Genomic DNA, 23,448 nt, shown 5'->3' on the forward strand with positions numbered 1-23,448 from the left:
AATGCACATAAGCCAAATAGTTTTATCAAGTTTGTAGAGAAAACCAGCAGCCCATTGAACACCTCCAATTCAATGTACCGCCCCTAAAAGCAACCTGTTTCACTTCTTTTAGCTGACTGATTGTTATTTAATTTTATATTTCTAAATAATAATGCCTGCATTCCTACTTCTTGATTGTTCAGCTTCAGGCATCATCTATTGATTTTGTACTATAAAATCTTTTCCTACAACACATAAGCACCCTTCTCAGCCATCCATTCACCTCAATCATTTATATTGTAATTTTATAGATCATCATTCCTCTTTATACTATTTATAAACCTTTTTCACCGTTGAACTTGTAGTAAATTTTTTATTGCTATTTCTTTCCTGGGCTACCTCTTACTTTCCTTGAAGCTAATTATTATATTTTTGTTTGCTTCATTTTCTGTAAACCTATCAAATTCAACTTCAAACTCTCCATCAATTTCTTAAAATTTGCTTAAGAATTCGGGTGCATAAAGTATTTCAACAATGTCTTCTTAGAAAAATCCCTCTCAGAGATTGATCTCTCTGCCTAATGCATTGCTGCAATCTTGTCATCCCATTTTGGCTTTGACTCCTTGCTCTTCTGATTCCTGCATCCTGTATTTTCCTCTTCCTTGGATTATTCTGTTACCTGGTAAGACAGTCATCTAGGAGCATAAAGAGAGATGGTGCATGAGAAATAAATTTTGGGACCTTGTATTTCTGAAAATGTCTTTAATCTATTTTGACATTTAATTGATAACATGACTAGACTTGAAAATAATGATCCTTGAGAAGTTTAAATGTCTTGCTCTTGTATCTTCTAGCTTCCACATTTTCTGTTGTTTAAATCTGGAGCCAATTTAATTCCTGAGCCTTTGAACTTAGCTTTTATTTTGTCCTCTCTGGAAGCATATAGTATCTTCTGTAATTTCTGAATGATTGGCTTTGATGCAGGTTTCTTTTCATTCCTTGTACTGAGCACTCAAGAACTCATGCCTTTCCATTCTAGTAAATTTTGGGGGGATTGTGTCAGATAATTTCTTCCCCTCCATTTCTCTTTTCTGGAACTCCTATTATTTGAATACTGGGTCTCCTGGCCTGGTCCTGGTTCTCTAATTATCTTTGCTTTTTCCCGTTTCCCCCTGTTTTGTACGTTTACTCTACTTTCTCGGTTTCTCAGCTTTATTTTCCAACCTTTCTACCGAGTTTTCATATTTGTACTTACAAGAATTCTTTTGTTTTCTTTAAATACTCTTTTTTAATATAACATTTTTTTTGTTTCATGGTTGCAATATGTTCTCTTACCTCCTTGAAGACATAATAGATCTTTGAACTTTATTCTCCTTAAATAATCTGTTTTCACCGAGGTGTTTTTCTTTGTTTCTGCCTCAATATTTCAAATTAAAGGATTTCCAAAGGTTGATAGTTATCCTTGGTTGTCTGCTCATATTGAAGAGCAGGATACTATAACATTGATTGGAAACCCTAACCTTGTAAGTTGGACTTGAAACTTCAAACAGTGGGGTTACTTCTTTGGGCTGTTTAGTAGGGGAACTCCCAGGGTCCATATCTTTAGGTCCTTCCTCTTGATCTGGTCAGATTTCCCAGAGGAGACTCTTTCAGTCTCTTTCATGGAGAGCTTCTTAGAAACTGAGAGGGGGAAGAGGACTGGAGTATCGACATCTAGTGAGCATACCAGCAATCAGTGTCCCTCTTTTCTGTATGGCATTCTCCTGTGCAGCTGTGACTGCATCCTCTAGTTCGGAGATCCCTTCTTTTATCCTCTCACAACAGTTACCCTCCAGTCTTTGGCAGCATCATGGAGGGACAGTATCCTGATTACTATGGGTAGTGGAGAAATGAAGGAATAACTGCTCCGTAAACAGACTTTCCACCAATCCTCATTATTTGTGCCACCTCCTTCACCCTCCCTTCTAAGGGTGTCCAGTGCCATCGTTTTATGAGCCCTTTTAGGATCCTGTAGTTTTCCCACTACTGACCTAGGATTCATTTTTCTCAGATCAGCTAAGTCATTTATTATGAATCAGTTGCTTTCCATCTTACAAAAAAAATGTTTCTGTTGTTTCCTCTCCTGTTTTTTTCTATCTTTGTTGGTTTATATTTTTTGAAGCATCCCTCTTCTTGCAAATTTGTAGAGCTTTGGGAGGGAGAGGAAGTAGATGCATGTCTCCAGTCCACCGTCTTTGTCTGGAGGTCTCCTCCGTTTCATCCCCGGGTTTACCTTGGCTCTTAGGTTCCTGACTTCCTATTCTGTTTGCTTAATTATTAGTTCATTGATTCATTTATTTATTCATCAAGCACCTATTGATCACAACTCATAGACAATGGGTTAGGGTCTAAGACTTCATTGTTTAGACACATATTTATAGAGCACCTACTCTGTGCTAGATACTCTTAACTATGGGTAAGTGAATAAAACAGAAAATGTTCCTTCCTCATGAAGGTTATTATCTAGTGAGCATTCATTTATGTAGCTTATACTCCAGAGAACTAACTAGAAGATGGATAATGTAATGTCAGATAGGTATGGAGAGAAAAATAAAGCTAGATAAGAAAGATAAATAGCAGTGTAGGAATTTGTCATTTTTTCCCTGACTTTTCCAGAAAAATCCTCTCTGATGAGGTAAATACTTGACTAATTATTTGAATGTAGCATGAAAATGGGTCTTGCACATGTCTGGAGGAGGCTTTCCCAGCAAAGGGAACTGTAGGCACAAAATTCCTGGAGCTGGAGTGTGCTTGGCATATTTAAAGGACAGAAAGGAAGCTACTGTATCAGAAAAGAGTGGTAGGAGATGAGATCAAAGAGCTAGCCATGCAAGGTTTGCAGGCCAAAATAAGCATTGTGGGTTTTATTCAAAATTTTATGGGAAACCATTAAGGGTTTTGAGTAGGGTAGTGACGAGATCAGGCTTAAGTATTAAAAGGACTATTCTGGCTGCCCTCTGGAGCTCTGTTTTGTGGCTGTTACAATAGTCCAAGCAACAGATGTTGGTGCCTTGAGCTAGAGGGGTAGATGTGGAAGTGATGAGAATTATTAGGTTCTGGACATATTTGAAGGTAGTGCCCACAGAACTTTCTCATGGATTGGAAACATGGTATGAAGGACTGGCGTCAAGAATGACAAGCTTGGAGGCTGGAAAAATTTAAGAAGAGTTTTGATTCTAAGATGGGAAGACTATGAGAGGAGTAAGTTGTAGGGAGAGACGGAGATAAGGAGCTCAGTTTTGTACTGAACCATTTATTCGACGTTAAGTGGAGATGTATGACTCTGTGGATATTGGAGCCTGAAGTTCAGGGAAGAGGTTTGCACTGGAGATTTAAATTTGGCAGTCATCAGTTTTAGAAGGTTTTCGAAGTCATAAGATAGGTGAAGTCATCTGTGGAGTGAATTTGGAGAAAAAAGAGAAGACGAATGAGCCCTGGGATATTTAAAGAAGACTGAAAAGGAGCAGCTAAAGATATAAAGAAAATCTGGAGAGTGGACTGTCCTGGAAGTCAAGGAATAAAGTCTTTCAAAAAGAAAAATGAAGCACAATCTCTGCTCATGAGGAATTCAATCTGGTTGGGGAGATGACTTCTAAACATAAATGAAAATACAAGTTGACAAATACTAAAACAGAATTTGAATCAAATGCTGTGGGAGCCCTGAAGAAGAAACTCTAACACTCTCCAAAGAAGTGGGGAGAGGCTTCATGGAATTGATATTAGATTTTGTTCAATGAAAAAGTGAGGTGTGGGCATTGCACGCAGAGGAAACGGCGAGTACGGAGGCAGAGTCACTGAGACAGAGTCACTGAGACGTATGACACAGGCATGGGGCTGTGAGTCTTCTGCTGGTGATCACAGCCTGACAGCTAGGAAGTTGCAATTTAGGTGAAGGAAGCATTGGGAAAAGATACATGCATCCACATAGCCTCTAACTTCAAGGCTTTTTCTTTGTGGTTTTAGCTGAGGCACATGTTGCCGGTCATGGGTTGGGACCATGTATCCTCACAATTGTGGTTCTGGTTCAAACCTGGAAGGTAGGACAGCATGGGACTTCTGGGCCTTTGACACCTCCTGAGAATGGGGCAAGATGGACCTGCAAAGTGGTCAGAGACTAGGAAGATCAAAGCAGGTTCAGACATCCTAGGGAACCCACTCTGTTCTGGAAAGAAAAGATCGGTGAAATAGTGTCTGGGCCTGTCACAGAGAAGACACTCAGAAGTTATTAATTCAACCTGACTCTTTAACTGTGAACAGATGAGTAATGTTACTGATCACTTGAAGTGTCCAGTAGGAGAGCTGTCTGACTTTAAGACCTTTTGAAGCATGAATAATGTTTCATGGGTAGAAAACTATGTGCTCTCTCTATAGAGAGAACCTGATCTTTAGCTTTTGTCTTCATGACACAGAATCTCCTTCTTTAGTAATAGCCTTATCATTGTCACTAGCCTAAGAGCAGTTGAAATCTTCTGTAATTAATTGTGGGACACAGGATAAGTAACACTTCTATGAAAAAAAAATCTCAGTGGCTTAACATATTAAAGGTTTGTTTATTACTCCCTCAGCAGTCTGATGTGAGCCCAGTGGCTCTCCTGGGTCTTTCTCTTCCAAGTGGTAACTCAGTGATCCACAATCCTTCTACCTTGTACTGCAGCCACCTCTGGCACGTGGCCACCTTGATCTCCCTAGAAAGGGAAAAAGATATGGAGGAATTTTTTTCCATATCTGGATGTAATGCACATCACTACTACCCAATTCCACTGGCCGGATTCCACTCACATGGACCAAACCTGACTGCATAGGAGGCTATGAAATATGAAATGTAATCTTCTTGTTTATCCAGAAAGAGAAAAAGGGATTTGAGAACATGTATCCAGCTATCCATCTAGTTTGTGTATCCATGCATCCATCTCTCTCTCTCTCTCTCCATCATTTATCATCTATTATACACACACATGGCAGATCTAAATAGAAATAGTATAAGTGTAGCATGTTTCATAATTGTTCTTATGAACACTCTTTTAGTCCCTTGCCCATTTTATAGCAAAGGTTCTGTTTGCAAAACAAAGCTGCATAGTGAATGAGATTATAATCTATTCTATTTGATGATTATTGTCAAGGCTCAGTTTCCATTATAGATGCATAGTCTTGAGTGCAGTGCAAAAATACATTGGTATTCCATAACCATATCAATGAGTAGATTCTTGGATGGATGAATGATGGATGGATGAATGGACCAAATCAGGAATCATTTTTCTTCTTGTTTGGAAGAGTTATTCAGCTTCCTCTGTGGTCAGTGCTGCTGCTATTGAGTTCACTTAAATTCTACTTTGAGGTATGTACCCTGGAGAAACTCTATTACCCATGCACAAGGAGACCTACACAAAATGTTTCCTGTGGTATTGTTTTTAACAGCAAAACATTGGAAATAGCCTAAATGTCTATCAACAGGAAAGGGAATAAACAAAGCATATTATTATATGCATGCTTCCTTGCAGCAAGAATTGGCTGCAGTGGCCATGTGCCTTTAATACTTTGTTTTGCTTGGCGCCTTGTATGGGATTGATCATGCCTTCCCAAAATTCATGTCAATCAGGAACATCCAAATGTGATCTTATTTGGAAATAAGGTCTTTACAGAGGTAATTAGTTGAGGATCACAAGATAAAATCAACCTGGATTTAGAGTGGGCCCTAAGTCCAATGGCTGGTGTACTTAGAAGAGGAGAGGCCACGGAGAAGGCGGCCATGGGAAGATAGGGGCAGAGGTTGCAGTGTTGTGTCTGTAAGCTGGAAATACCAAGAATTGCTGCAACACCGGAAGCTAGGAGGAATGGAACAGCTTCTCAGCCTCCAGAAGGAACCAGCTCTGCTGACACCTCGATTTTGGGTTTGTGGCCTCCTGAACTATGAGAGAATAAATTTCTGTTGTTCTAAGACACCCAGTCTGTGGTAATTCATTATGGTGGCTCTAGGAGATGAATACACCCCTTACTCACCCGCTGGAATTTTCTTTCTATTTTTTCTAAAAAATTCATTACTTCTAATTACCTATGTGGGAATTCCCTAATTAATTCTCTCAATTTAACCTGGCAACCAAATCCAGTCCTTTTAAGCTTTGCCTAATTAAAACCTTTCACCATCCTTTTTGGGCTTCCACGAAACTGCCTTCCTGGAGTTTGTATCACACACTGGAAGTGATTCTTCAGATACTCCACATTATAAACAAAGCAAAACTGATACCTCCTAAACCTTTCCTTGGTCCCTGGGCTTCTTATAATACAGGAGAAAGAACCCTGGTCCAAGCCCTCTGATCTCAAGCCAACATTTTTATGCACATGCTTGCCCATCCCTGACTGCTTTTCTCCAGCCATGTATATAAAGTGAGGCCAGGCAGCCCAGTAAATCACCCTCCTTGATTGCCAACTCTAGAAGTCCTGCTTCTATCCAGCAAACAGCTGTCACTGATGGAGTCAGAGGAAATGGTACATAACAAAGGGTACCATAAAGAGTCCATTTGGACTGCCAATGTAGATCATTATCAAGCCATTTATATAAAAATTAGTATTTGATTTAGCATGATGGTGAGAGAACATTGAAAAAAACAGTGGTGTGGTTAATATATTCTGATGATATGGTTCCAATTTTGTATTATTCAGAGAAGTTAATTGTATCTCTAAAGAGAGACTCCTACGATTACAAGATAAAAAAAGAATATGATCATAGTCTTTAAAGTATAAAAGGTTGGCAACTGCAGCTGTAAAAAGAACCAAAATAATAAAAAGAATCCAAATAACAGCCATATCCAATTTTTCCCCAGGAGAAAAAAATAATTATATATCTTTTTTGATACATTGCTAATTTAAAAAATAATTTTATATCATATAAGCAATGCAATCACAATACAGAAAATACAGAAATGAAAGAAAATAAAAGTTACCATAATCCCAACATGCTAACATAATCGTTATTATAATTTTACTTCATTTCCTTCCAGGTTTCATTCTCATCTTTATGTTTGGCAGAGATCTAAGTATAGTTCATGTATTTCCCCCTTTTTTTCTTTTGTTTACTCTTTTCAAGTTTCTATTTTTATGAAGGTATAGTGGGTGGATGTAGTAACAAATCCACTTTAAAAAAGAACTTTACAGGTACAAAAGAACTTGTTGTAAAGAACAGTCATCTTCCACCCTCACTCACCCACCTGTAATCTCACACCCCAGAGGAAACTTTTTTACTACTTTGGTTATTAATATTTCTGGTAATTACTTCCATAAGTCTAAATAATATGCTTATAACTTGACTTCTTTTCTATTACAAACAATTTTAAATACACCAAAACATCCTAAAATACAATATAACCACCAGCCAAAAGTATTGAATTCGGTATTTTGATGTTCTTTGTTTCAGTTTTTTAAGAAAAAAAATGTTGCAGATATAGTTGAACCCCTATTGGGTTCTCCTCCCCAATCCCTTCACTTTATTTCTCTCTCTCTTTCCCAGGGGTTACCATTACCTTGTAATTCATATTCATGTTTCCCAAATAGGTTTGCATATCCGTAGTTCTCAAACATTTTGGTTTCAGGATCCCTTTACATTCTTAAAAATTGAGGACTCCAAAATAATTTTCTTTAAGTGATTATAGCTATTCAGTATTTAAAGTGTTAAAAATTAAGACTGAGAAATTTTAGGAATATTTATTGGTTTATTTTAAATAATAAACTCATTACAAATTAATGTAAATAACATTTTAAGGAATAATAACTTTACTTTCCTAAAGAGAAAAATGAGAGTGACATGGGTTTCACATTTTTTTGCAAATTTCTTTAATGTCTGGCTTAATAAAAGTCAGCAGGATTTTCATGTCTGCTTCTACATTAAATTGATGTGATGTCACATCAGGTAGCCTGTGGAAATCCTGTTGTACACTCACGAGAGAATAAGAATTAAAAGTAGTAATATCTTAATATCATTATGAAATTAGTTTTGACTTCATAGAGCTTATGAAAAGGTTTTGGGGACTCTTTGAGAACCATTATTTTATGCCATCTGTATACAACTATAATCGTACACAATATAAAATTATTTACTGGTTTTCCAATTTTATATAAATATTGTTCAGTACCTATTGGTAAATTTGCTTTATTCTCTCAACATTGTTTTTTTATGTTATGAACTTGCAGCATAAGCTCAAATTAATTTAACTATTGTATAGTATATAATTCTATGAATGCCATGATTTTTCTGGTCTTTTGTTGGTAGCTATTTGAATTGTTTTTAATTTTTCCCTTGTTACCAGGAAAGTTGCAATGAACATTCTTGCCCCTGTCTTTTTGTAAGTTTTTGCAGTGAAGGGAGTTAGGTGAAGAATTATCCTGTTGACAATTCTAGATATTGCCAAATTACCCTCCCAAGTGGCCATGCAAATTTATACATCTACCAGCTATATGAGAGTTCCTGCTTTTCCACATAGTTGACACTTGTTATTATCACATATTCCATTTTTGGCCAGTTTTATGGGTATAAAATCATATCTCATTATTGTTTTAATTTGCACGTCCTGGATTGCTAATATATTTATTGGCCATTTCTGTTTTCTCATCTCTGAATTTCCTGTGCATTTCATTTGCCCATTTTTTCAGTTGGATTATTAATCATTTTCCTATGAATTTGAAAGAGCTCTTTAAAATTCAGATTTCCAATCCTTTGTTGACCATGAAAGCATTACATGTTTACATAAATGAAACTTATTTATTTGAGAGGCAGTATAGAGATTAAAACTGCCTAGGTTCCAATCTTGATTTGTAATTCTTTATGTATCTGAATACTAAATCCACTATGAATTATCTGCATTGCAGAATCTTTACTCATGCCTGATCTTAGGGGGTTACTTGATCTCTTTGTGTTTAGGGGTTGCCCTGAGACTTAAAAGGAGTTTACATATGGAAAGCATTTAAATAGTGCCTGGCACTTAGTATGTGTTTTGTATATGTTTGCTATTATTACAAATATTTGAAGCATTTATTGTCATGCTTCTACATCTTAATTCCCTCTCCCTCTCCAGAGATAACCAGTAGGTTAAGGAGGTCTGTAGCCTCACAGTTTGTTTTCCTTTATTTACCTTGGGGGTATACATTTTACAAACAATAAAGTTTACATAAATAGAATCAGATTGTACTTATCATTCTGCAACTTGCATTTTTAGTCAAATTTTTAAGGTATTTCAAATGTCATAATGATAGTTAATATATACTGAAAACTGGATACGCTAGGCACTGGGCTAAGCAATTTATATTAATTAACTCAATATTCACAGTGGTCCTCTGAACAGGTAGTATTTTTATCCTTGTTTTGGAAGTGAAGAAATGGAAGAACAGAGAACCCAAGTTACTTCCCTAAGGTCACACAGCTCTCAAATGGAAGACCCAGGATTATAAAGCAGGCTGTCTAGCTCCAGAGGCTTTCATTCTTCATCACTATTCAATACCCCTAGGACAACATGCAGAGAAAAGTAGATAATAACATCATAAATGCAGATACCCACCGCCCAGCTTGATCAAAACCTAACATTTTGACATTTTCATTTCAAGTATTCTTAAAGAAATAAGAGATACAGTTGAGGCCTTCTTATATCTCCAAATGTAATTACTCTTGCAAATTGAATACTTATCATTTCCATGCATATTTTTATGCTTTACCACTTGTCTGTGGATCCATAAAAAATATATAGCCTTGTTTTATACATTTTCACAATTTATATCTGTCACAAAACTGCAGTAACATTCAGTAACCTGCTTGCTCAACTAATAGTCTTGTGTGTATTTATTCATGTTGATACATGGGTATCTGCTATATGGTATTCCACTCCATTCCAGCTAGTAATATGCTTTGTTTATTCCTTTTGCTGTTGACAGACATTTAGGCCATTTAACACTGCAGGAAACATTTTGCATAGCTCTCCTTGTGTGTGTGTAACCGTTTCTTTAGGATATACTTGCCTCATAAATTACAAGCATATTCAGCTGTAAAAAAGATGTTACCGATGTCACTTCAAAGTGTTTGCACCAATTTAAATTTGCATTGAAAAAGCACAGGAAGTGTATACAGTTTCATTATTTTAAATCCTTGCCAATGTCTGATATTGAAGACTTTAAATATTTTGATGAATATGAAATAGGTGGTATCGTTTTTATAGTTTTAATTTTCAATTTCTTGCTCATTAATCAGAGTGACCATATTTTCATTGCTTATTGACCATTCAAATACCCTCTTTGGCAAATTGCTGCTTATAGTGTTTGCCTATTTTTCAATTGAGTCTTGATTGTTAATACGGATATACATACATATCGATTTATAATTCATTATATGCTCTGGATACTAAATCCTTTGTCAGTTATCTGCATTAAGAAATCTTCTAGGCAGTGATTTTTCTTTGTACTTTGTTATGGGGTCTTTATTATTTATGTAAGTTTATATTTATGAATACTTTTATTTATGATTTATACTTTTCTCATATATACATATTTCTTATTTAAGAAACACTTCTTTAATCTGAGATTATAAGGATATTCTTCTACATATTTTGAAAATTTCAAATATTTCCTTTTTGTAATAATCCTTTAATCCCTAAAGTTTATCCCTAAAATTTATCTTTTGTATAGTGTGAAGAAGAGATCTAATCTTCTTTCTCCCCCATGCATATATTCCTAGAACCATTTATTACTTAGTCCCAATAATTGTAATGCCTCCTCTGTCAGTTTTCAATTCTTCACATACACATAGATTTATTTCTTTTCTTATCTACTGATATATCTGCAATTGAAAACCACATCATTTTAAGTTCTATAGCATTATTGTAAGCCTTACTCCCTAAGTCAAACCCCCCACCTTGGTCTTCTTAATTGTGTCAAATATACTTGTCCACTGATTTTTTTAACTTTAATTTTAGGATCATTTTGTCATGTTCCATGGACAACCTTGTTGATATTTTCATTTAAACGTGCCTTGATTTTTAAGGTTATTTGGGGGGAAAACTGACAAATTTATCATATTGAGTCTTCAAATAAATGAACCTATATTCATTTTCTGAGTTCTTCCTTTATATCCTTTAATACTATTTATTACTGTTTGTTTAGTTGTTGATGTTTTTGGATAAATACTTTACTCATCTTTTATTAGGTATATTCCTAGTTACTTTGGATTTTGTTGCTATTGTGAGTGGGACTTTAAAAAAGACAATAGTTTGTAATTGATGTTACCAGTGCAGAGAAATGCTTCTGAATGTTTATATGTTTGTTTTTACATCCAGGAAACTTACTGAACTCTTGTACTTCAGGGGTCAGGAATCTGAGGGTTGGAGTGTTCAGGCAAATTCTTCACCTCGTGAACAGTAGCTGACCCAAGCCCTATGTTGATTGTGCCCTATATCTGAGATATGCGCCAGATTACAGTGGAACAGGAACTCTGAAATGCCATTTATAAAACTTGATTATGGATTGGATGCCAAAGGGGCAGAGAAACCATAAACCGGCTCATTACAACACAAGAAAGAAGACAGAAAGGAAAACAAAATGCAAAAATTAAAAACAAACAAAAAATAAGGGAAAGTCCCATCATTTCAAAATGAGTAAGTCAACCAAAACTGCAAAATAAATGGAGAAACCTATGCTAGAAGGGAAAGCAAAGAAGAAAGCATATGAATTTACTTCAGTTCAAATTGATTTTGTAGGGCAGAAAGACAAAGACTTTAAAATAAATTTAAAGACATTTAAAGAAATTAATGAAGACAGGACTTCCACTGAAAGAGCATAAGAAGTTATAGGGGAGTATGGGGAGAAATGAAACAAGAATGGGTAGATATGTAATTAGAAATCTTAGAAATGAAAAATTCTGTCATAGGAAATAAAAAATTCAGGAGACAGTAAAATCTCTCTACTAGATGTAATTGACTAAATGGTTAGTAATCTGGGAGATGGCACTGAGGAATTCGTCTAGAGGGCAGCTCAGAGAGAGAAAGCAATTTTTAAAATTGGAGATAATCGTTAATAGACAGGAGCATTGATTGAAAGAAAATTCATCACTTAGACCTAAATAGGAGTTCCAAAAGAACAGAATAAGGGGAATCACATGGAAGCAGTATTAAAAGAGATAATAGTTACAAATTTAAGGGTTGAAGACAGAAGTGTTCTCAGATTGAAAATGCCACTCACTACTGAACAGCCACACCTAGGCAAATCAGAGCAAAGCTGCAGAAGATTAGGACTAAGATACCAGAAAGAAAAAGCGTATTCTTCATGTCTGAAAGTATCTTTTTTCTAACCTTACCATGACTAATAATTTGGATATAGAATTTTGGTTAGAAAATAATTTTCTTTCAAACTTTGAAGGCTTTTGGCCACTTTTTTTCTGGCATTCAGTATTATAGACCCCAATATGATCTTTGTCCCTCTGAAGTAACCTATATTTTCTCTCTGGAAGCTTTGTAGGATCTTCTGCCCTTGCCAATCTGACAAAATTTTGTAAGCCTATCTTGAATTAAAGGTAATGTTTTTTTTTTTGGGGGGGGGGGTGGTTTTATTTATTTGTTGCAGTCATTGTGCTGGGATTTCAGTGGGCCTATTAGTCAAAAGATTTATGTAGTTCATCTCCGGGCAGGGGAGGGTGGGATGTTCTACTTTTTTTTTTTTCCCCTCTGTATTCTCTGTTCTTTCACTTTCTGACTGCTGTTAGTTCATTTTGCTTCTGAATTGATTCATACATCTCTTTTCGTTTTGTTCTTGTTTCCTTACCTTTGTGTTTGCCCAAGATTCCAGCAGTATTCCTTTATTTATTTTTCAGTCACTTTATTAATTTTTTACTTTCTAAAATTTTTTTTCTTTGTTTTTTATAATGTGTTCTTATTTTATGGATATAATCTCTCTGAATCTCTCAGTTTGTTTGTCTCTGAGTATTGTTTGCAGTTTATTTTTTTTAATTTTATTCTGTTTCTTGAAACATATTTTCTTAACAGCTTTATTGACATTAATTCAGATACCATAAAATTCATCCATATAAGACGAACAATTCAATGTTTTTAGTATATTCACAAATATGTGCAGCCATTGTCACAGTCAACTTTAGAAAATTTTTGTCACCTCAAAAACAAACATTGTACCCTTTAGCTATCAGTCTCCTATGTCCCCATTCTCTTCAGCCCTAATACTTTCTTACTCTATAGATTTGTCTATTCTGGACATTTCATATAAATGGAATCATATAATGCATGGCCTGTTGTGAATGGCTTCTTTCACAGCATGTTTTCAAGGTTCATGTTGTCTCAAGTTTCAGTACTTCATTCCTTTTTATGGCCAAATAATATTCTAGGGTATGTATACACCACATTTTGTTTATCTGCTCATCAGTTGATGGACATTTGAGTTGTTTCCACCTTTTTGCTATTATGAATAATACTGCTATGAACATTCATGTACCAGTTTTTGTATAGAAATATGTTTTCATTTCTATTGAATTTATATCTATGAATAGTTTTGCTGGGCCATATAGTAACTCTATGTATAATGGTTTTAGCAGATGCCAGACAATTTTCCAAAGTGACTGCACTATTTTTCATTTCTGCCAGCAGACTATAAAGCTACCCATTTCTCCATGTTCTCAACAACATTTACTGTTATCTGACTTTTTGATTCTAACCATCCTAGTGGCTGTGACATATCTCATTGTGCTTTTGATTTGCATTGTCGTGATGACTAATAATGTCAAGTGTATTTTCATGTGCTTATTGGTCATTTGTATGAATAATACTTTCTTCTTTGGAGAAATGTTTGTTCACATCCTTTGCCCATTTTTAATTGGGTTATTTTTCTTTTTTTATTATTGAGTTTTAAAGTTTGTTTTAATATATTCTAGATACAAGTCCTTTATCAGAAACATGGTTTGTGAATATTTTGTCCCATTCTGTTGCTTGTTTTTTCACTTTGATTTTTTGAAGCAAATGAATTTTAAATTTTGAGTGAAGTCCAATTTATTAATTTTTTCTTTTGTTGTTAATGCTTTTGATATCCTATCTAAGAATCCACTCATCAAATCCATGACCATGAAGATTTCCCCCTGTGTTTTAATCTAAGAACTTTATAGTTTTAGCTCTTACATTTGGGTTTTGATCCATTTTGAGTTAATTTTTGTTTATGATATGGATATGGCTATTCAATTGTCCAAGCACCATTTGTTAAAAAGTCAGTTTTTCCCATTGACTGACTTGACATCCTTGTCTACAATCAATTGGCAATATATATTAGGGCTTATTTCTGAACTTTCAATTCTATACTTTTGATTTTTTATGTACATCCTTATGCCAGCGCCACACTATCTTGATTACTGTTATTTGTAGTAAGTTTTGAAATTGGGAAGTATGAATCCTCCTATTTTGTTCTTTTTCAAGATTATTTTGGCTATTCTGGGTCCCTTGAAATGCTACATGGATTGTCGATTTCTTCAAAGATGTCTGCTGGGATTCTGATAGGGATTGTATTGAATCTATAGACAATTTAGGATGTATGACCATCTTAATGATATTATTAAGTCTTTTCCAATCCAGGAACATGAGATGTTTTTACATTCATTTGGATATTTTTAAAAAATTTCTTTCAACAGTGTTTTGCTGTTTCAGAGTACATGTTGCATTCCTTGGCTAAATTTATTCTTAAGTATTTTATTCTCTTTGATCTTGTAAATGGAATTATTTTCTTAACTTTTTGTTGGGATTGTTCTTTGCAAGTGTGTGGAAATGAAATTGACTTTTGTGTGTGTTGATCCTGTATCCAGAAACCTTACTGAATTCATTTATTAGTTCTAATAGTGTTTTCATGTATTCCTTAAGATTTTCTGCATATACTATCACATCGTTTGCAAATAAAGATAGTATTGCGTCTTCCTTTCCAACCTGGATGCCTTTTATTTCTTTTTCCTCCCTAATTGTCCTAGCTAGAACCTTCAGTACAACGTTGAATAGGTGTGGTAAGAATAGACTTCCTTGTCTTGTTCCTGATCTTAAGGAGAGAACATCCACTCCTATAACATTAGGTATGTTGTTAGCTGATGGAGCTTTGTAGATAACCTTTATAAGGATGATGTGGTCACACTGTATGCCTAATTTGTTGAGCATTTATATCATAAAATGGTGTTGGATTTCATCAAATGCTTTTTCTGCACCTATTAGGGTTATCATGTGGTTCTTACTTTTTACTCTGTTGACATGTGTATTACATTAATTGATTTTCAGGTGTTAAACAAACCATGCATTCCTGGGATAAATTCCACTTGATCGTGGATATAATTCTTTTTATATGTTGCTGAATTCATTTACTAATATTCTGTGGAGCATTTTGCATCCATAGTCATAGAAATGTTTCATCTTTAGTTTTCTTTTCTTGTGATGTCTTGGTCTGATTTTGGTATCAGGTTAATATTGGACTCATAAAATGATGTGGGAAGTGTTCCCTCCTCTTCTATTTTTTGGAAGAGTTTGTGAACAATTGTATTAATTCTTTAAGTATTTGGTAGAATTCAACATTGAAGCCATCTGAGTTTGGGATTTCATTATATGTAGTTTTTTTAAAATTACTAATTCAATCTCTTTGTTACAGGTCTATTCAGATTGTTTATTTCTTCTTAAGTCAGTTTTGGTACTTTGTGTCTTCCTAGAAATTTGTCCATTTCATCTATGCTATCTAATATATTGGCATACAGTTGTTTATAGTATTCATTTATAATCTTTTCTTATTTCTGTAAGGTCAGTAGTAATGTCCCCTCTTTTATTTCTGATTCTAATAATTTGAATTGCTCTCTTTTTTTAATTTCGTTAGTGTAGCTAAATGTTTATCAATTTTGTTGATTTTTCCAAGAACCAGGTTTTGGTTTCACTCATATTTCTCTCACTTTTCTGTTCTCTATTTCATTAATTTCTGTTCTTATCTTTATTATTTCCTTCCTTTTGTGCTTGCTTTAGGTTTATGTTGCTCTTATTTATCCAATATCTTAAGAAGGAAGTTTTGGTTATTGATGTGAGAGCTTTCTTAATGTAAGCATTTGCAGCTATATATTTCCCTCCAAGCACTGTTTTAGCTGCATTTCAATGCTGTGTCTTCATTATTATTCATCTCAAAGTATTTTCTGATTTCATTTTTGATTTCTCCTTTGTCCTATTGGTTAAGAGTGTATTGTTTAATTTCAACATCATATTTTTATGTCTCCCAATTTTTTTCCATTATTGATTTCTAATTTCATTCTCTTGTGGTCAGAGAAAATTCTTTGTATTATTTAAGTTATTTAAATTTTATCAAGGGTTTTATGGACTAGCATATAACAACATATGTTCATAATTATTACGTATTTATGGTGGATTGACTATATTATCATTATAAAATATCCTTTATCTATAGTAACTTTTTTTGTTTTAAGTCAGTTTTGTCTGATATTAGTATAGGTATTCCAACTTTCTTCTGGTCGCTGTTTGCATGATATATCTATTCCCATCATTTTACTTTAAAGCTGTTTGTATCTTTGAATATTAAGTGTGTCTCTCATCTACAGAATTTATCCAGCTTTTATCAAGAAAAATCCTAATGGTTTAGCTTAACATAAAACTTGGGTACTGAATTCAGTTATTACATGTTACAGACTCAAATCATAGAACTGTCCCAACATTTCCTACTGATTATAAATGAGTGAAAGTTCTGGTAAGTTACAAAATTTAATTTTAGATGTTACATGCTTCTTTGTTGAACACCTAGATTTATATTAACTTTATCACAATTTTTTTACGCAAATGTCAAAAATGCTTTCCACAAATCTAAGAGTGTCCTAATTACCTGCCACTAAGTTTTACCTTAAGATAAACAAAAATGACAACAGTAATTTTGTCTCTAAACTCTGAAGATCAAAATGAGACAAACATGAAAAATCAATGTAATGTGGCTCCTTTTTCTATTTTACCACCTCTGATTCATATGGGGCAGTTTTGAAGTACCCTTCTGAGACCAATTTGAATATGAATCATGGATTAAACATAGCTGTCATGCTGAAATAATTCTTTTACTAAATTACTAAAAAATCATTTTGGGGGTTTCCTTCATTGGAGGTCAGGGAATAATAGATCAACATGCATAAAATTCATTAAGTATTCAATGAAGGAACAAGCAAAAACAAGAGGAAAATTAAATCAGGATGCTGGGGACAAGGTTTGCTAGCTATAAATTTTGGAACTTTTTTTTTTTAACATTAAATGAATTTATAGGGGTAAGTAACATTTTAGTGGAGAAAACAGTGGAACTGACAGATACTACAAATACATTTTTTGCCTTTTTTTTTTTTTTTTTTTAGTTTTTGGGTTTTTTGAAAATGTTGTCCTTTTTTTGGTCTTCAAGTGCTTAAATAATGTTTAATTATAATTAGCTGCACAAGTAAACAAGAGTTTTTTTCTGGCTCACTTCAATTTAGCCTGTTAAGATTTATATCCTTTTATAGCCTCTTTCCTGGTTTTACATGGTCCCATTCCCAGAGTAGACTACCTTAATTTGCACTTGAAGGTAACACCTGTTGAAACTACATGACGGAAACAGGTTGCAGAGGTGGGCAATGAGAACCATATCCCTCTTGTCTTGATAAATCTGTGCCACACACAGAACCTACATTTTTTGAAGTACTGTCTTCATTATAGAGCCATTTGATTCCATCATAGAAATCATCCACTTCCATTTCCTCTACTTTGCGTTTAGCAGAGATATGTTTGCACCCACTGCAGCTGGGAGATGATGGTAGAAGGCTGCTGTACTTCTGACTGGCACTTGTGGTTTGCTGTTGTCCTTGGAGAAGTCTGGGCCTGGGACAGAGGAGGGATGTAATCTGAACACTCCTTTGTCACAGGTCTCCAGGGTGTGCTTGAGGGGACAGTAGACATAAACAGAGTTTACAGGCCGAGAAGACTGCAGAGTACAAAGGTGACGTACCACAAACTCCCGACAGTGGATCATCTGGGAGCTATCCATCCATGGTTTCTGAAGCAGTTCAGTTGTAACAGAAAGCCAATCGGGAATGAGTTTCTCCATTTCCAAACTGACCATGGCCAGAGCAAGCATAGATCCTTTGAAATGCAGAAGTTCGTTGCCTTACACTTAAGTAGTTGCTTGGTAAGGACTGCCAAATGTTAGGGTGGGCTCAGTTTGGACAAACTGAAGAGTAACTGAGTCCTAGTTTACACTGCAATGGCATGGAAGATGTGAAGAAAATCCAATGGTGTAGCTGTGTGCAGATCCCAATTGAACTTATCCAGAATAATTCTCTCCATTCTCAGAATTTCAAAGGAAGAACATCCACAGAAACTGTCTCTTGCCAACACCTTCAGCACTGGAATTCTCTCATCCTCCTCAAAGTCTTGGCAGCTAGGAAAAAACAGCTGATTGCAATACAACTCAAGTATTTTGGGTGAGCCTTCACAGTAACTAAAAACCTGTCCAAAAGACTGCTGCTAGCCAGGGCAGCTATTTCTGGGTAAAGGTTGAACTGGTACTTGAGTTTGGCCAGCCACTGAATCCCTTCATCTCTCTGGGATGGAGAAACATTCTGACTTGTAGGCATTTTGGCACTTTCACCTTCCACATCTGGGCTTCCCTAGAGATTGCCGTTTCCAACAGGAAAGACAACCTCTGGTTTCCCAAATATCCTTTCCGAAGTTAATTTTCTTTTGTTCCTTTTAAAATTTTCTCCTTTTCTTTGACTTCAGCAATGTTGCTATGAAGTGTCTCCTTGTAGATCTCTGGATTTATCCTATTTGGAGTTTGTTGAGCTTCCTGGATGTGTAGATTATTGTTTTTGAAGATTTGGGGGATGTTTTTATCCATTATTTCTTCAAAATTTTTTTTCCTGTTCCTTTCTCTCTCCTCTCCATTACTCTCATTATGCATTTGCTGGTGTGCTCAATGGTGTCCCACATTTTTCTGAAACTCTGCTCATTTTTCCTCATTCTTTTATCTCTCTGTTCTTTGATTGCAAAGTATCTTTTGATCTATCTTCAAGTTCACTGATTCTTTCTTCTGCCAGTTCAAATCTACTGTTGAGTCCTTTTAGTGAATTTTTTCATTTCATTTGTGCTTTTTGACTTCAGAAATGCCATTAGGTTCTTTTAAAAAAAATTCTCTCTTTTTATTGATATCCTCTCTTTGATGCAGCATTGTCATCAGACCTTTCTTTACTTCTGTAATCATGATTTCCTGTAGTCCTTTGAACATATTTATAGTCTGGAATCTCCTTGCTCTCACAGGCAGTTTCTATTGTCTCCTTTATTTTTTGGTGTATGGGTCAAATAGTCTCTTTTCTTTACATGCCTCGTAAGATTTTTTTTTTGTTGGAAACTGGGCATTTTAGACAGTATATTGTTTGGAGCTGACTGCTGGGTGGAGAGGGGAACAGTGGTTTCAGACTATCTTGGCTCACCTTTCCGGAGCTGGAGCTCCTACCTTATGAGCTGTGCTGTGCCCATGTAGAGCCTTTGTCCTGCCTGGCCCATAAATTAGCCTCCGCAAATGGTAGCAAGGAGCAGAAGAAGGCCTGCTGACATCCTGCACCTCCTGGGGAGACAGTCCTCCACCTGAGAGCTGAGGGGAAAGGGGACCCTGTATTCTTTACTGCACCAATCTGGAGTGGGGTTTCCATCTCACTGAGCTGGGAGCAATCTTGGTTCCAATTCCACAGACTCTAGTTGGTCTTACTGAATTTTAGTAGATTTTCTTCAATCATAGTTTCTTTTGTTGTTTGCCCTTACAGATCATTTTCAGAAGCTTTAAATGGTTGTGGGTTTTGTGGTTGTTTATTTACAACAAACTCTTTCAGTAGGCAGTAGGTCCATGGATCAGGTCCTCATGCTGTCATTCCAGATGTAGATCTCCAAACATCTGGGGTTGGGGGTGGATTTTTTTTCTCTTTGTCTTGGAGTTATTCATTCATGATCCTAGGTCCTGTCATTTACCTGCTGATAATTAGTTTACATTCATCTTTAGGGCTGGTAATTCCAGTGGATTTCATTTTCAGTTTTCCAGCTAGGTGTCTCTTGAGTATGACTTTTGATTGGAAAGTTGGCTGTTGGACATTGGACCTCCGAAGCCAGAATAAGAAGGGCTTTATTCAGGAGTTAATTTAATATCTACTAGACAAAAAAAAAAGTTGTCTTGTTTTAATTTTCATTTCTTTAGCGTTGGTGTAAAAGTTTCCTCTAGTATCTCTTGTAGCTGTTATATTCCGTGATTCAGTAAAATCACCATGATCTTGCTAAGATTATTAGCAGGTCCTAGATGTTTTCCCCCTGTGGATTTTGGCCACATAAGTGGAGATACTCTCCCAAGGACCTGTGGCTCATCCTGAACACACCTAATCACAGCTATTTCTGTATAATGGTTGTGCTGTGGTTAATTGTGCTTATTTTATATAATTAATTCCATAGAATTTAGTGTGTGCTATTAAATCAAGTTAAAACATGATAATTGTTTGATTTAACTGCCTTAGAAAACCATGTCCAAACAGATCCCAGGGTAAATCGAATATAGTTTAGGCATTATAGACTCTGGGGACATGGATTATTTGTTTCTTCTCTTGCAGCAACAGCTCATTGGTGCTTTGGTCCCATCAGTTTAAGCAGTAGACACTAAAAGTTGACCAGACTAAGATTTTAGAAGATTCGGTATCAAAATACTAGTACTTTTATTTTCTTTTGTTTTATTTTATTTGAGTAGCTTAAAAAGAAGACAGCAAAAATAGTGCCAATTGCTTCAAGTAATCTGAAAATAACAAAACATGGAAAGTGCCTCTGATGAGACAAACTTTATTGGCACAGTTGGTGTGTGTCTTTGAAAGGTTTATTTACAATTAAAGTGCTGACAGTTGTGGAAGCAGAAAGGGAGGATACAGAAAGGGATGTGAGATTGGCTGATAAAACCTGCTTATTTTTTAAAAAGAAATTGGCTTCTAGTTTGACGTTTACAATTTCAGGTCTATATCTAGGAAGATTTAGGACCTGAGAATGGAAAACTGGCTTTTATACATATATTCTCTCACTGATGTTTTTTTAAAAATAAGGCTTATATATCATAACATATGAATCTGCCATGAGCGCTATGAGAAAAATAGATCATTTCCTCCTTGTGTGGGCATGTGAATATTAACGTAAAGGTTTAAAAATAGTATATATGACCTTTTAAAAAAAAAGCATTTCTGGTTTCTGACTTGACCATGTCTTAACAACAGTCGCAGCTCTAGATGAACATAACCTTTTATTTACAAATTGATGATTTCTCTAGAAAAATCAGAGGTTAGATGAGTGTGCTTCGGTTTAAGAAAATCCAATTAATGAAAATTAATAGTAAAAAAATAAGTTTATATAGTAAAAGCTCAGTATACATGGAGTCCAGCAGTTTGAGTATGTGTAAAATGCGTGGTTACGTTGCTGTGAGGTCAATGAAATGACTGTGGTGAGCCTACACAGCCAGCCAGTGGGAGGTGAGTAATACAGAAGCAAGATCCAAATCTATCCCATCCTGGCTTTGTCTTGGCACCACCTGGTACAATTTTCTTCTCTGGCTCAAAACAATGAAAATGATTTGAGGTCCTTTGATTGGCTTTAAAAAATATTTTTAGTTGTATTTATAATCCTGAGGGATTGGAGTTTCCCCAATTCTTTTTCAGGGGCTAAGAGAACCACTGTGAATTATAGGACCCTGGTTTTAACTCTAGGTGCCTGTTCCCCATGTCTTTTCTCAGCACAGTAGCTTGTCTGATCCCTTACAATATAAATCAGGTGAGGTCAGTCCTCTGCTGCACTGGCTCCCATCTCACAGGTTTGCTGTCCTCCCTGCACCAGCACCTTCTGGCCTCACTTTGTACCATTCCCTCTCTTGCTCATTCTGTCCCAGCCACACTGGCCTCTTTGTTATTCCTCAGTCCCACCAGACTCACTGGCTGGGACCCCACACAGCATCAGCGAGTCCTGGATCCTATGTGGTTGGTGGTGTCTGTTTTATTAGCAATCCAGGGAGGTAGGGCTGGGAGAACACTGGAGATGTGGAGGATCTATCTTCCTTGCAGCCCCACTTTGAGTAGGAGGGGTGCCTTCCATTACCCTCTTGTCTTACCCTCCCTCTCTACCTCCATACCCCTGAAGATAAAACCGTGGCCACTGCCCCACTTTTTCAGTGGGGTCTGGAATGAGGCAAAGAATCGCAGTCAGTCACCACACACACACACAAAATAGATCAGAATTTGTATTGTTACCTCATTTATGCAGATCATTAGGGAATACCTAATTCCATATGAGTTAATTTTTGTATGAATAATGCTGGCCCCTTGAAGCATCAAACATTTTTATAAGTAACTCTTACAATGAAAATCTAATTGTATGCTATGCTACTCTGCTTTCTTATAACTTTTGACTGTCAAACTCATCACTGTGATCATTATTTTTTATATCCTGTTTTAATGTGAGCATAATGATATTGCAAGGGCAGGTGTGATTTCTTTACTTACATACTACAAATGACAATGGACTTTTAGGCTTGAGATCTCAATTTAGGTTTTTATAATTGCCTCATTTTTTTCTTGTTCTGAAATTTTCAGTTCCCAGCTTATTTGCCTCTAGCTGTCAATGCCTATTTGCAATTCTAATTTGCTATATTAGAATAATATGACACAGGTTTAAAAAAAAAACAATAAAAAGCTTATGAGAATGTCATCTAACACACTAATCAGTGGACTCTGAATGAGGGTCTAGTATATTGTTCGCGACGCAGCCCCCACACCTCTTCCAATATGCACACCCATGAGTAGTCTTCCCCACAGTGGTTCTGATCCTGATCCGATGACTTGCTTGGGCTAATATGACAGAAGTGACATTGTGAAATTTTTGAGCCTAGGCTTAGGGGGCCTTCTAGCTTCTGTTCTTATGCTCTTGGGACTCTGAGATCAGCATGTGAAAAGCTTGGGCTATCCTCTTGGAGAATGAGGAATCATGTGGACAGAGAGGCCCAGCCAATAGCCAGCACCAATGGTCAGACTTGTGAATGAGGATATCTTAGACTAGCCCCAGTTGAGCTGCCAGATGACTGCAGTTGCATGCAAGGCCCCAGGCGAAACCAGCAGCAGAACTGCCCAGCTGAGTCCGACCCAAATTGCTTACCTGTACAATCATGGACAAACAAAATGCTTGGTGTTAGAAGCCACTCATTGTTGGGGTGGTTTGTTATGAAGCAATAGATAACTGATTCACATGGCTTCTGCCATTTACCTGAAAATTAAGTACTCAAGTTTTAGTGCAAGATCTTTGAAATACCTAGCTGCCAGAGATGGACTTCGCTTATTCCCAAATTCTGGGCTTGGTTTCAGGTAACTGAGAGGAT

The 23,448-nt window shown here is 35.9% G+C and overlaps 1 protein-coding gene and 1 pseudogene across 1 annotated transcript in view; one reads left to right on the forward strand and one right to left on the reverse strand.

The window, feature by feature from the left end:
* Window positions 1–23,448, forward strand: part of SLC35F3 (solute carrier family 35 member F3) — a 463,234-nt gene that overhangs the window by 128,342 nt on the left and 311,444 nt on the right.
* LOC119526835 lies at window positions 17,615–18,741 on the reverse strand (annotated as a pseudogene).

Source organism: Choloepus didactylus, chromosome 2 (assembly GCF_015220235.1).
Source record: "Choloepus didactylus isolate mChoDid1 chromosome 2, mChoDid1.pri, whole genome shotgun sequence".
NCBI lineage: Eukaryota > Metazoa > Chordata > Mammalia > Pilosa > Megalonychidae > Choloepus > Choloepus didactylus.